The sequence below is a fragment of the Stenella coeruleoalba genome (assembly GCF_951394435.1).
Source record: "Stenella coeruleoalba genome assembly, chromosome: 19".
NCBI classification, from domain to species: Eukaryota; Metazoa; Chordata; class Mammalia; order Artiodactyla; family Delphinidae; genus Stenella; species Stenella coeruleoalba.
In genome coordinates this window covers 4,964,687-4,971,149 of record NC_137165.1, presented here as the reverse complement: position 1 = coordinate 4,971,149, position 6,463 = coordinate 4,964,687, and the positions used below count along the sequence as shown (strand labels likewise).

At 41.0% G+C, this 6,463-nt stretch overlaps 1 long non-coding RNA gene across 1 annotated transcript in view; it reads left to right on the top strand.

The window, feature by feature from the left end:
* The first annotated feature begins 4,538 nt into the window (after positions 1–4,538).
* LOC307177101 overlaps positions 4,539–6,463 on the top strand; it is a 191,837-nt gene continuing 189,912 nt past the window's right edge. The window contains exon 1 of the long non-coding RNA XR_013824974.1: positions 4,539–4,620. This is a non-coding gene — a long non-coding RNA (uncharacterized lncRNA). The remainder of the gene's footprint in view (positions 4,621–6,463) is intronic.

Sequence of the window (6,463 nt, the reverse complement as noted above, 5' to 3'; positions counted from 1 at the left end):
GTGTGGTTTGCTTATGGCTGGTAGGAATTTCGTTAAATTCTGAGACCAGCTTCCTTACCAACATTGGAAATATAAATACAAATGCTTCTGTGTAGTTTTATTATGTAATAGTATTTGCTATGTGTTGCCATAGTTTCTGTCCTGGAAGAATTTCCAAACTTAAGGAAGAGACAAGTCGTTCAACCGAGAAACTGTTAAATCACATATTTTGACTATTGCATGTCTTATGCTGGTTTCTGAGGGTTCTATGGGGCTGGGTCATCAAGGGCTTCCAAGAGTGTGGCATCTTAGATTCACTAAGAGCAAGGTTTGTTTGGGAGACATTATTCTAGATTGCTATTTTAATAATGGAGATAAAACTACCTGCTAAAAACGGGAGAGGGTGGAACTGAGTGCCAATATTTTGTGTCAGTGAATGAGAGGAGAGGCAGATGTGAAGACCCTGTCCTGTGATTAAGACCCTGGATAGGAATAGAGAGAAAGTTTCAAAGAACACACTGCAATGGACAGTGTGATGGACCAGTGTGGAGAAGCTCTGAAGTACAGGTCAGTATCTATTGTAGTGTCTGCTTGACATATCAAAGGCATTCCAAAAGAAAAATAAAACTCTGGAAAGATGCCAGCATTTTTCATTTAGGGTTTGTCACAGATTCTGCCAATTTTCATGCAAACAGTTTTTGACCTATATTTTATTCTATTCTGGCTACTACTAACTTCAATAAAAAGCACACTAGTTCAAAGGTATAAAAATCTAACTAGAAATGTCATGCGATTCTTAGCAGGACACTGGACTAGTGTGGGGAGAGTTTGGTTGTAACTGAGGTGAGCAAAGGGGTAAATTGGGAGGCGTTTCAAAGGCAAAGTGTCGGGTCTTAGAGGACAGAGAGCATATAGGGAATAAAGAAAGCATATTGAGTTTTCGAATAACACTACGACTCCAAAGCTGTGTGAAAGGCATAAGAGAAAGAAAATTTGGGTTGTGGGACAGATTTTAGGGGGAAGAGAAGATGAGCTCGTCTGGGACTTTTCATACGAAGTGATGTCAGCGTCAACTTGGGATGTATGTTGATGACATGAACCGGGAAGTGAGGGGTCAGAACTAAAAAAACAGATTTGGGTCCTAAGGCTCTGCGGTAGGCTGAATAATGACCCTTAAGGTGTTTACATCCTCATCCTTGGAACCTGAGAATATTACCCTATGTAGCAAAAGGGACTTTGCAGGTGGGATTAACTTAGGGGTCTTGAGATGCTTTATCCTAGTGCGCTCAGTATCATCATAGGGGTCCTACAAGGGGGATAAAGGAGATCAGAGGGAAGTAAGAGATAAATGATGGAAGCAAAAGATTGAGTCACGTGAGGAAGGGGTCAGAAGACAATGAATGCAGGCAGCCTCCAGAAGCTGACAAAGGTGAGGGAGCAGATTGCCCCTTAAAGCCCTGGGCGGGGGGAACCAGCCTTGGTAATGTCTTGACTTCAGCTCAGTGAAACTGACTTCAGTCTTCTGACCTCTGGAACCGTAAAATAATAGATGTGTGTTGTCTTAAGCCACCAAGTTAGTGGTCATTTGTTACAGCAGTCACAGGAAACTCATGTAAGATCCTAGTTAACCGTAGAGGGAGAAGACCCTACAGTTGAAAAATGTCCTTTCCAAGACTTGGAGAATCCTTTGGTTTCTGTTTCAAGAACCCACAATGAAGTGGGGAACCATGTAATCCCACTAAGGTGACCCCAATGCAAAACCATACACAGGCTTCATAAGAACACCGGAGACCTTCTGTGATCCTCTTTCTCTTTTTGGAGACCAGGGCAGTCCTTAAAGAGCTTTGTAGGCCCAGGGCCTGTTATGGTATCTGTTACATAGAGAGCATTTAATACAACAGCAGTTTCTCAAACTAAAGAGACTTTTTAAATTTAACATTTTGTGTTGTCCATTTCATTAAAATATTAGAAAATATTTTTACCCCTTTATAAATGAAAGTTATTTCTATTTTGCATTGATTATTCTGCATTATAAGATATTTTCATAGAATCACATTTTAAGTTCTTAAGTCAGTGTTTCCCAAACTTGTCCATGTATATCCCTGGATGTGTCTGTGGATATATTCTTGGGAGTTTTAAAGAGGTTTATACATTATTCAGGTTTGAAGGACATTGAAATATGTACACATTAAATGAACAAAGGGATGAGGAATACGTGTTTCGGAAACAACAGTCAGGTAGTGAATTCAGTGGGAAAAAATGTACAGCAGGTTGCCTGGTGATGTGGAAATCAAAGACTTAATGGGCATATTTAATTTTCTCCATCTCAAACTGTGGCAATTATGTGGCCATGGCCTTGTAACACTTTTTTTTCTTTTCTCTTCTGAGTCTCTTTGATTATACAAAATGCAGGGCAGCCGCGAGGACTAATATCCCAGCACCAGACGACATCTTGCACCTATTATCTGTCCTGGCTGACAGCAAGGAGTGAATGGCGGCATCCCCCTTCAGGCCCCTAATAGATAGCACAGTGCTGTTTGAGAACACCTGAAAGAATGCCTGGGTGCCTCTCCCCGCACCTGACAAGGCAGGGGTGGAGGGCCCAAGAATAATTGCCTTGTCACTGGCATGTGATTTATTGCAATGCTTAATTATGTCTACAGGGCACCATCTGGAGACCCAATTTGGGTTCTTTATGAACAAAAATTAAAGTCAAAATGTTTCTTCTTCTGAACTCAACTGAGTCCCACTTTGGACTTCTCACACCTGGAGAATATTACCCTGTGCTTAGTCCCCAAACCACATCCTGACTTTTCCAGTCTAGAGGGTCCCAGCCACACACAGCAACTCTCACTGTGGAGACCATGGGTTTCCCTTTCTTAGACCATGCTATCCAAGGGATAAACATGTGGAATGTTCTGTATTATACCAAAAACTCAACAGTAGAGTGAAATCACCTTCAGTGTGTTTCTGAATGGTTATTGGCCATCGGCCAAAAGCAGTATTGCATTTATTGCCATTTGATTGTTTTTTTTTCTAATTACCAGTTGGCTGGTAATTGTCCCCAAAATATTTGTTGAAAAAGGATGCTACCGCATTACACGGGGAGATCAGCTCGGTGCTTTGTGACCAACTAGAGGGGTGGGATAGGGAGGGTGGGAGGGAGATGCAAGAGGGAGGAGATATGGGGATATATGTATACGTATAGCTGATTCACTTTGTTATAAAACAGAAACTAACACACCATTGTAAAGCAATTATACTCCAATAGAGATGTTAAAATAAATAAAAAGCATGCTAGCAAATCAGTACTCAGTGATGAAGATTGGTTTTTAATATTACTCAGTTTTCAAATAAATGCTTAATCTACTCTAGGAATATTTTTTTAAAAAAACATATTACTGTGAAGAGTTGATTTAAGAAATGCTTATTCCTTTCAATTAAAACCCAGAGCATTAATCAAATGTTTGACACTGTAAATGTTTCCAATTAACATCTAGCTTAAAACCACATGTGTTCCAAGTGAAATTCAAAAGATCTATCTGTACAGGTGACCTCAGAGAAACCATTAACACATGGCTAGAGATAGCAAGAAATATTCTCCATTTGTGAGACTGAGATAAAAAATCAGTTTATGACTGATATTACTTCAAACATCCCTTTCAGATGTGGGCTTCCTCACTAGAAGTTGGGTATTTCTCACGGTGTTAAAAAGAAGAAGGAAGTAAAAAAAAAATACGTGTGTGTGTATACAGAGAGAGAGAGACAGAGACAGAGACAGAGAGAAATGGGATTAGAAACAAAACAGTCCCATCTGGATGAATAGCTAGTATCTAAGACAGTGGTCGGTCACAACATGAACCTCATCGATAATCTTACAGCCAAGAGAAATTTTCCAAGCAGTTCTTTGTCGCTTTCTGCTGCAGAGGTAGCAAACTCAAATATTTCCAGGGCCCAAGCAGATAGCAGAAATGGAAGAAATGGGGTGTCAGGTTGTAGTGGCGATCCCAGTAACCTGGAGGGCATGCCTCCTGTCTACACGTGAGAGCTACCACCCAGCTCCAGCTAGATACTGTCTGTGCAAATGGAAGCCAGGTTGGACCAAACATACTGATATTTCAAGAGAAGCCAGAACTGAAGCTGTTAAATATGATCGCGTGAATTTTACATGATGGCTATTAATTCAATTGAAAACAATAACATAGACCTCTTTGCAGCCAATTCCTAACCTTCGTGTCTGCTGCATACAGCATGGTCAGAGACAGTAAAGGGCACAATTGAGAGGAAAGCGAATCCCTTTCAGAAATATGTCAGCACATCACCAGCCTTGGAGAGTGGGTTCTGGCTTGCTCACTGTTGAATCCACCAGGTCCTGGCAGAAGAAGAGAGAGTGCATACTTTCCCAATAATTTCTCAACTAATCGGTCAGACTTAGTTAAATTATTCCAGGTGTACTATGCAGGGGGTTATTATGACCATAAGGAAAATGGTAACATTAAGACATGCCCATTTGCCCAGGGTCCTGATGAATTGCATTCTCTCTCTCTTGTCTTTCCTGCAGCCTATCAACAGCTGGGGTTGTCAATCGAACTGTGAGGGCTGCCAGCAAACACCTAGGGCTGGTCTGCGGTGGATGGAAAGGTACATATTTCTCTCTCTTTTTTGTTCTTCAAATATGTTTCCAAAAGAAAAAAATCAGAAGGCAGAAGATGACCATAATAAGATAAATGCCTGGCAGGTTACAGAGTGAAATATTTGACATTCAGAAACAGTTGCAAGATCCAAAGAGCCGTTACATTCACGCTTGTGCAATGATTTTTTTTTTCCTATAAAACACAAAACCAAGGTTTGTCTGTCTTTGGGGGAAACTGTTCAATGGCTTTAGAAATAAGATGATAATTTTAGCTTATCAAAGAGAGAGTTCAGTTTGTAACTAGAGCCAGAAGGCGTGGATTCTAGTTCTTTGTTTTGCTTCCTAACTAGCTATGTGACTGTTGAGGAAATTGCATTGAAAGGATCCAGAATAAGCCACTGTGGCACGATTATTTTGAACTGAAGGCGTTTGAGTTCCTGAAATCCCTTATCTGCCTGAGAGCAGAGACCCCCCAGAAGAACTCAGTTGTCATAAATCCCCTTTTTTGGGAGCAAGTCTGATTTTCTCTTCTCTGAGAGAAGAAGTCAGTATCACACCCAAACAGACACTGTTACAAAACTAACATGTCTCCCACCTATTCTCCTAAGGGCTCCTTTATTTTCCCAGTAAGTCATTTGTTTTCTCAGAAGTGCCCTTCTTACCCTCTTCCTAACCTACTGCGATGGTATACAAGCCCCCAGTTCTAACTGCCCTTTTGAGTCACATTTTTCTGTGAATTCCTGCGTTTATACACATGTGAATAAAAGTGTCCTTTCCCTTGCCAATCTGTCTTTTGTCAGTTTAATTTGCAGGACATCAGAGACCAATCTAAGAAACAGCATCCTTTTTCTCATTGTGTTTTTTTTGTTTGTTTGTTTTTAGCATCTTTATTGGAGTATAATTGCTTTACAATGTTGTGTTAGTTTCTGCTGTATAACAAAGTGAATCAGCTGTACGTACACATATATCCCCATATCCCCTCCCTTTTGCGGCTCCCTCCCACCCTCCCTATCCCACCTCTCCAGGTGGTCACAAAGCAGGGAGCTGATCTCCCTGTGCTATGCAGCTGCTTCTCACTACCTATTTTACTACTCTCAATGCTACTCTCTCTTTGTCCCAGCTTCCCCTTCCCCCTCCCTGTGTCCTCAAGTCAATTCTCTGTGTCTGCGTCTTTATTCCTGTCCTGCCCCTAGGTTCATCAGAAACATTTTCTTTTAGATTGCATATATATTTGTTAGCATACGGTATTTGTTTTTCTCTTTCTGACTTACTTCATTCTGTATGAGAGACTCTAGGTCCATCCATCTCACTACAAATAACTCAATTTTGTTTCTTTTTATGGCTGAATAATACTCCATTCTCATTGTGGTTTTGATATGCATTTTCCTAACGATTAATAATGTTAAACACCTTTTCCCTTGGCTCATTGGCCATTGCCTGTCTTCTTTGGAGAAATATTTATTTAAATACTTTGCTCATTTTTAATTGGGTTATTTGTCTTTTTTTTTTTTTTTTTTTTTGCGGTACGCAGGCCTCTCACTGTTGTGGCCTCTCCCGTTGCGGAGCATAGGCTCCGGACGCGCAGGCTCAGCGGTCATGGCTCACGGGCCCAGCCGCTCCGTGGCATGTGGGATCTTCCCAGACCGGGGCACGAACCCGTGTCCCCTGCATCAGCAGGCAGACTCTCAACCACTGCACCACCAGGGAAGCCCCCTGTTATTTGTCTTTTTATTGTAAGAGTTCTTTATACATTCTGGATATGAGACCCTTATTAGATACATTATTTGCAAATATTTTGTCCTATTATTTGGGTTGTTTTTTCACTTTCTTGATAGTGTCCTCTGAAGCACG